Source organism: Anas platyrhynchos, chromosome 1 (genome assembly GCF_047663525.1).
Source record: "Anas platyrhynchos isolate ZD024472 breed Pekin duck chromosome 1, IASCAAS_PekinDuck_T2T, whole genome shotgun sequence".
Classification (NCBI taxonomy): Eukaryota; Metazoa; Chordata; class Aves; order Anseriformes; family Anatidae; genus Anas; species Anas platyrhynchos.
In genome coordinates this window covers 172,056,231-172,065,000 of record NC_092587.1, presented here as the reverse complement: position 1 = coordinate 172,065,000, position 8,770 = coordinate 172,056,231, and the positions used below count along the sequence as shown (strand labels likewise).

At 33.5% G+C, this 8,770-nt stretch overlaps 1 long non-coding RNA gene across 1 annotated transcript in view; it reads right to left on the bottom strand.

Annotated features, from left to right (window-relative positions):
• Positions 1 to 8,236, bottom strand: part of LOC119714846 (uncharacterized) — a 34,733-nt gene extending 26,497 nt beyond the window's left edge. Inside the window, exon 1 of the long non-coding RNA XR_005262103.2 lies at positions 8,166 to 8,236. This is a non-coding gene — a long non-coding RNA (uncharacterized lncRNA). The remainder of the gene's footprint in view (positions 1 to 8,165) is intronic.
• Positions 8,237 to 8,770: the final 534 nt, after the last annotated feature.

Genomic DNA, 8,770 nt, shown 5'->3' with positions numbered 1-8,770 from the left:
GAACAAAATAAAACAAAACAAACAAAAAACAAGGCATCAAGGTGCTAATGAGCAGAGAAGTCTGACCCAATATTTTTGTCTCTTTCTATAAGATTTCATAATTTAAAATTGAGAAAAAGATAGTAGCAAGGAATGTTTTACTGCATGGTGTTAGCAGTGTCTCTGGTATATGCCTTCCTCCACTTAAGAAGTCCACTTAATATTTTGGGAAATATTCTGTTGCCTGAACATCAGTGTCTAGTGACTTCTGAGATACTCCAGGGAAGTAAAGATGTATATGCAGGGTTGACAGATATACAGGAATGCAAGGGAATTGCAGCCTTCAGTAACAACAGCTGGGAGCTAGGCAAGATAGCCTATAGTATCTCATGAGCAAGAGGTTATTTATACATGACTCAAGCGCATAAAGCACTTGAGGTATTTTAGATAGCCTGACTTTGTCAAAGATGCAGAGTATAATGACAGATCTTATAAGTAGGTCCAAAGGACAGTAAGCATGAAATTAGCCCAGGGAAGGAATTTCCTTCCCATCCTTCCTTCTTCAGCACTGGACTGTTGGCACTGTTAAATTCTGTTGATATTTAATAAAAGCTAGCATCTGTGCCTTGCTTGCCTCCAATTACAGAGCTTCATCCTAGGGCCACTTTTGAGCTTCTTACAAGCATTGATGCTTGAAGCACAGCTATAACAAAAGAATGGACTGACTTTTTTTTTTTTTTTTTTTTTCCCTGCCTCTGGCTACCACTCAGTGCTCTTTTTTTTTATTTTATTTGTCTCAATTTTGTTTTTGGTTGGCCACCCTAAATGACAAGCCTGCAGCAATGCCACCCCTGTAGGAATCCATTTGATCAATCTTCTCTCTATGTATAGCCTCCCAGGAACAGAAAATATCAGTGAAGGATGTTGCAATGCCCCAGTTACATGCAAACACACATAACCACTACTACAGCACTGTCAGGGCTATTGAATTGGCTAGAGAGAATAATGCGGATTCTTCATGATGAGCCATGATAGATAATGTGAAAATACAGTTTATAATTGTTACCAATGAACTCTATATCTGAAGGTTACTTCAGAATTTCTGTATAAAGCTACTTTAGGGATAAAATTCACTTCAGATCATGGTCAACATCTGTTAGAGAGAAGGAAAAGCTGGAGGAAAAAAATCTATCCAATTTTATCCATTCTTATCTTTCTAAAAGTCTTCTTTGATAGCCAGATGGCTAAGAATAACTGGTTTAGAACCTCACATTTAGAAAGTACACAATACGAAATTAGAAAGTACAGAAGAAAAAAAAAAAAAAAGAGAGAGAGAAAATGTGAAAAAGAAAATAAAACTACTGACATCCGAATTATCACAGAATCACAGAATCACAGAATCTCTAGGTTGGAAGAGACCTCAAGATCATCGAGTCCAACCTCTGACCTAACACTAACAGTCCCCACTAAACCATATCCCTAAGTTCTACATCTAAACGTCTTTTGAAGACTTCCAGGGATGGTGACTCAACCACCTCCCTGGGCAGCCTGTTCCAATGTCTAACAACCCTTTCAGTAAAGAAATTCTTCCTAACATCTAACCTAAAACTCCCCTGGCGCAACTTTAGCCCATTCCCCCTCGTCCTGTCACCAGGCACATGGGAGAACAGGCCAACCCCCATCTCGCTAGAGCCTCCTTTAATATACTTATACAGAGTGATAAGGTCACCCCTGAGCCTCCTCTTCTCCAGGCTGAACAGGCCCAGCTCCTTCAGCCGCTCCTCGTAGGACTTGCTCTCCAGGCCCCTCACCAGCTTCGTCGCCCTTCTCTGGACCCGCTCAAGCACCTCGTTGTCCTTCTTGTAGCGAGGGGCCCAGAACTGAACACAGTACTCGAGGTGCGGCCTCACCAGAGCCGAGTACAGGGGGAACATATTGAACCAGGCATGCTTTCATTATTTAGCAAGCACTTGTAAGTTACATAAATTCAATTTTTTTTTTGAATTTTCAGTTTCTAACTGTTCCAGTCTTTCCACTATGTAACTGTTAGTCTTTCCTCAGTCATCAATGTTAGTACTAACCATTTTTATTATCAGTAAGTCAGGCATAATTCAAACACAGCATTTAGGCCATGAGATAATTAAAGGTCCAGTTTTCCTATACATACAATTAGACCTATATTAGATTATAAATTTTATTGAAAATATTGTACATTACAGGAATCAATAATGTATCTGTATCTACACCTTCAGTGCATTATTTCTTAAATAAATATATATACACATAATATATATTTCTGAGAGATAGTATGTAAGAAAAAATAAAATTGGTATAAACAAAAATGGAATGTAGTGGATAAATTTCTGAAGTTATTTTATACTGCATGTTTTAACATAAACTTGAGAATTTAGTTGTCTAAGTTCTTTCTATATCATACAATATATGATTTTCAGAATGTTGTGAATTTTTCACATTTTAAAAACAAGGTCTTTCCAATGTATCTAGACAGAAAAAAAAAGAAAAAAAAAAAAGGAATTTGGCAAGTTCAAAATTCTTGAATTTAAGGTTAAGAAAACAAATTCTCTTCTATAAAGATATGAAAGAGCATTACTGTTCCAGCTCACAAACATATACGTAATTTCTCATACAAACACAAATAAAAAATATATTATTTTTGTTCTATTGCAAAATGTTACTCTAGGGAGGCATCTGATATTCCCATCACACTAGTCAAACCAGGCTTAAGACAAGGTATTGCAGGTAAGAGGAATATTCTTCTTGCATGCCTAGAATTCAAGTTAAATCCAGCAGTCTCTGAGACACAGTAGATTTTTCCCTTTTTCCCCTGAGGACCTCCAGGTTATTCAGCAAATGGAGCTGAACCACTCTACCATTTTTCAGTCACTGTGCAATAGGCCCTAAAAGGAGAAGTAGTCTGACCGTGACATACAACTTCAGACACTGATTTGTCATCCAGCTCAACAAAAATGCTTTTCTAAAGAGAACCAAGATAGAAAATTTCTTTTCATATTCATATCTACATTTAATTACAGATTCAGCCTCACAACCAAAAAAGCCCAGAATAGACAATCACCACTGATGAGCACTGGGTCAAAGAAAAGATAAGCACACACTACATCTGTATTTTTCCCTTTAATTGAACTTTCTCTCCTTAACAGCAGCAAGTAAAATCTCCTTTCTCTGCTCATATATGTTTTCATCTTCAAACTTTAGTTTCACACAGAACTACATAAGTATGTCCACTTTTCATAAGTATAGTTGATTATATGATAAATTGTATATCTTTGTGATAAATTATCTCAGCTTTATGACATACTCCACCTTTCTATAAAAATCTGAACTACAGAACACTTGTAGAGAACCACTAGGGATTTTTTTATTTACTTATTTTAAATTAAAAGTAACAGGGAGGCATTACTTCTTTCTCTTTTCAAATCCATACATTTTTTTCTCAGAAAAAAATGACTTCCTAGTATACAGGATGAGCAGGACTCACAAAACTCTTTTTTATATCTAAAATGTCAGAAGTTAAGTCCATTTCTTAGATGACATGTAAGGCTAGAAATTAGAGTTTTATGCTGCTGGAAAGGATCAGTTTCCCAATTTCTAACTTTGGAGTATCCCAAGATACTAGATGTTAATGTCATGACATTTTAGATATAGAGAAACTCTTTAAAGCTATATTTAGAAGTTTCAAAGGCTTCCTCTGAAACCTGCACACAATTGGACCTACAGCAACCAAGGGATCTAAATTCATATCAACATTTCAAGAGATAATCCATAAACATGCTTTAATGCTTTGAAATGCACCTAAAATAATTTCTAATGTGTGGCACTTACAGAAAATATGATGATGTGATTATACATTAAAGGTTTTACTACCATAAATGTAGGTCATCCAGAACAAATACAACTGATGGTGCAGACTTTTGGGAAAGGTAGCCTAAAGTGAAAATTTCAATCCAAGCTGAGAGAGGCAAAGAGTAAGTCAGCTTTTTATGTATTTATTTAGTAACTCCACAAAAGAAATATTTCTTGTTGAAGATATTGCTTTTTTTATTCCAAAGCTCATATTAGAAAAAGCCATTTGCACCCCAAATGTAAATTCTTCAGTCCTTTCTTCATCATTAGGAGTTCTACGGAACAAAATAATTGTTATTTAAAGACAAACAAAGCCAAAGTTTTCTGATTTACAGTTTCATGAGGTAACACATTTATTATATAACTTTTCTTACTTTCTTCTGTTATTTATTATTTAAACACTTAAAAATGTATTCAAGAATATGTATTAAACTTGAAAGAGGAATATAAATGTTTTCATAATGTAAATGCTGCTATTGTATCCTTTCATTTATAAATGTATTTATAAAGTCCACTGGAGCTTGATTTTATTTAACAAATATTTCTCATCATCCTCACTACTTATATCCTACCCATCAACTAGTTATGAAAGAATCTAAAGTCATAATCAAGATGAGAAATAAGAAAATAAGAAAAGTTTTACACTTCTTCTGGTTATCGACAAGGGAAATACACTAACATCAGATTCTTCTTTATTCTTCTCCTTGTTTTTGTAGGACAATCATTTATACATTTGTCACCGTTGATAGAAATAAAGAAACAAATATAACCTTATGGATTTCCCTTAAGCTAACATTATTTCAATGTGATTAACTCCTATCATGAAACATTTGTTATAAGCTTCAAGTGGTTTCTTTATGAATTAAAGAGCAAACCGTTGCCAAATACCCCTCTTTATTACCCCAATGCAAGCAAAGATGTTTTACAGGTACAAGGCTAAGAATACCAATTAGCTTGAAAAATGTATCAAGTAAATCTCTTTTCCTTCTTTTCTTTTGCATATATTATAAGATCATCCATATACAAGTCCCTCATAAAATATATGCTATGTCATAAGTGTTATTACTGAGCAGAAAGCTGAAATTTTAGGAAGAATGCTTCCCAGAAAGACAACAATGTAAAGATTGTCTTAGAAAGCACTGCAAAACTAGATGTTCACACACAGCCAGTTTTCTCATAAATGAGGTTAATCTGTGTTAACAAATTGTCAAAGAACCTGTCATATTCTATTGTCTTTCGAAGTACAAAAATGTTAAACAGATTACAAGAGTGAAATAATACCCCAAAGAAATCACATGCAGTGAAGAAAATCAGTTGGTTTATAGCTTCTTATTTTGAAATTACACTTACATCTGATTCTAAGGAGCATTTGTTTGCTTAAGTGTGTATATTGGAGAATACTAGTTTTCATTTTCATAATATTTTCCTTAAAATTGTTGTAATAATGGCAGTAGTTATGGGGAATGCTTATGCAAGATCAAATATTTCACTACATCATAAACTTTAATTAGTGAGTTGATCCTCTTCCCTCCCTGAATTTTTAATGAAGTAAAATATTAAGTTTCACATATTTGTGAAAACAAATCCAGAGTACAATGGATAAGAAATGTTATTTTAATGCAACTTTCTACAATGATAAAAAGTATATAAACTTGCACTGGAAATGTTCAAGAAAGATTTTGTTTGTGCTGTATCTACTACATGGTTAGGGCAGTTATTTATGCTACATTTGCAGTTTTAGACTGTACACTTAAGAAACTTTAGGATAAATTATCACTGAAAACATAGGTTTGAAGTGTCATTTGAAGTATCATTCTTAGTTTATAAACTAGAATTTAGACTATCACAACACAAGGCAAGTTCCAGTCTTGCACTGCTTTCTATATGGTTTTTAGAATATTTTTTTTTATTTCCTAGGACTAAAGTTAGCACAGAAACATAAGACAAATATTGTCAATCAAAAGTTTGATATTAATATAACATACTGGATAAATAGGTGGATTTTTTTCCTTTAAAACACTTCTAAATTTATTCTTTGTAGCCAACTTAAGTACTGCTTGCTGAAATCACACTGTATTTGCCTTTGTATCATTGAAAGCAAACAGCCTTCTTTACTGTGTAAAGTTAATAAGTCCAATTAATGAGTCTCCAATACATGGGAGGAGAGACAGGAGAAAATAACAATGAATTCATTTGTGTTACCTCAGGGAAGAATTATCTTATCATGCCTTTAAACTCCAGTTCTCTCTGATAAATACATTAGCCCATATATCAGTTTAGTTCTAATATGCTAAACAGACTTCTGAAAAGTTTAATTAAAAGTTCAGTGTCCTTTCAAGACTGAGTCTTCTCGTGTTCCATGTATCAAAAAAGTCTACAAAAATCACTGTCTCTACTTGTTAGTATTCTTTAGAGTGACTTGTATAATTCCACATGCCCAGGGTTGATTCTTGTCATTTCCTATGATTGTAAACACCTTGGACTCTCATTGTTTTCAGGACTTTAAATTTTTTTCAAGAGTCAGACAGAGAGAGAAACATATACATACAACTACATGGACTATTTATCTAGACAATTAAATTCAAAGTGTGAATTTAAAACACTGTGGTTGCATTTGCATGACTCTGGCTTATTTAACTTTTTCTAAATGATGTGTATATATATATTTATGTATATATATAAACATATAAAAATATAGGCATGTATATATGCATGTACATATATATGCAAATATGCATAGATATTTATATGCATACATATGTATGTGTATGCATACATATAAAAATTTCCAGGTATGTTGGAAGTGGATTAACCAAATCCAAAGAATTATTCTTATTTTGGAACAGGAAACTCTATACATATATTTATACTAGTCTACTTCAGTTTAGTCTGCCACTACCATTTTACCAACACAACACCCAAAAAATCTATGGAAACGGATCCTAATGATGCAGCTTTAACTGGAATATTTCTAAATGGTTGAGATAACACTCATGAAAAAAAAAAAAAAGCAACAACAAAAACAAAAAAACAAACAAAACAATAATCAAGTAATCCTTCAGTGTGTTTCCAATTGAAAAATGTAGCCTCTGGAGTAAAGTTTTAAAATTATGATTCACAGATACAAACATATTTACTGGATGACTAAATTCAAACATGCCTATTATTCACAATGTACATATCCTTTGACTTTTATGTCCTGAGTCACTTCATCTGTTTACCAACAAAAAGCTGAACTGACTGCCTCTCTTTCTTTATATATAAATACATTTAAATATAGCCCATATATAACCTTAAACATGGACTTATCCTGAAAAAAAAATCTCTAAACTGTTCTTGTTTTCATTTTTTGCATTAAACATGAAAAGCATAAGTATTTGAAATCCAGATTTTTTTTTGTTGTTTATTATTATCTCAAAACCTTCAAATTAGAAAATATATTTCACAGAAATGATTAGCTCTTATTCTGCTTTAGCACTTGAAAGGTTACAGCAATAGGAAAAGAAAGAGCTTTAATTAAAGAATGAATTACCAAATACTCAATTTTAATTGATGTAGCTCTCTGCTATTATTTTGTGTGTTTATAGATATTCTATGTGATTCTATAATCAAGATGACACAGACAGACAAAAAGCAAGACTTTAACCAGTAAGGCTAAAGAAGGAAGAGCTGCTGTAAGATCACATTCAGCCATTTAAGTTCAAGAATCATGTGAAGTGTGGTTTCCATGACAACAAGTCACTAATTGCTAACATAAAGTAAAAATCAACCTTGACGGAATTTGGCAGTGACATAGAAGCTGGGAAGAAAAAAAAATAAAAATAAATAAATAAATAAATAAACACTTCAAAATAATTATAGGACAATTTTCCAAGTAACTCCATATTCTGAGAAAGGATGAAAGCACCTGGAGTTCCAGGGTTATTTCAGATTTGGCAAAGCTGGCTGTATACACTAGTCATTGCGTATTGATAGTCAACACCTACCTTCAGCAACAGATAAGGAAAGATGTTTGCGATGAAGGATTTTTGCATGCTTGGGCTACAGATCAGCAAAGGAAAATGCTGTAGAGAATGCATGAAGTAAAGAAAAGACACAAATAATAGGATTTTAACATAAAGTCATGGGGTAGGAAGAAAAACAAATTAAAGGAGAACAGAGGGTAAGAAAGGGGCTAAACTCAGACATGCCTCCCATTCTAACTTATTAGTAAGGGTTTCAGACACCTCTAGCTTGCAGATAAAGAATCTTTTGAGACTAGAAGAAACTATCCGGGAAACACAATGGTACCATTCAAAATTTACCGATTTATGAACTGCTGCATATCATTTGTAAAAATTGCTTCAGCCTGCGTTACCTTTCACCAGCTCTGTAAGTCGACTCACTGGGTCACTAGGAGTGAACAAGAACATTTTGATAAATTCAGTTTCCATGACAATGAATTAGCCATGGAAAAGGGGGAGGTGTTGAAAGATCTGTGTTCTGTAGAATACTCTTCAAATGTTTGCCTGTTTTCATTTTTAGCCATTTAGTTCTCATGGCTCTGTTCCAGGACTCTTTAATTTGCCAGTAGCTGTTTTTCCTCTACAGATTAGAGGAGTAATTCATCAGTGGATGTTTCACTCAGTGGTCCCATCTAACGTAAGAGAACATAAAAATGATTTTTTCCAATTATGCTTTTTGTTTGCTTAGAAAGAATGCAGCAGGCTCTCTTTTGTTGTTCCACTACAACCTCGCTACAGAATGCTTAATCTTTCTAATTTATTGCCCAGTACTACACTTATGAGTACAATTGTACCTTGCAAGACATTGGGAGTTCATTTTAAATACCAGTGAGCCCCCAAAACAAAACAAAACAATGATTTGGAGTTTTCTTCCACAGGAACAAGACAATAAAAGAATGTCACAT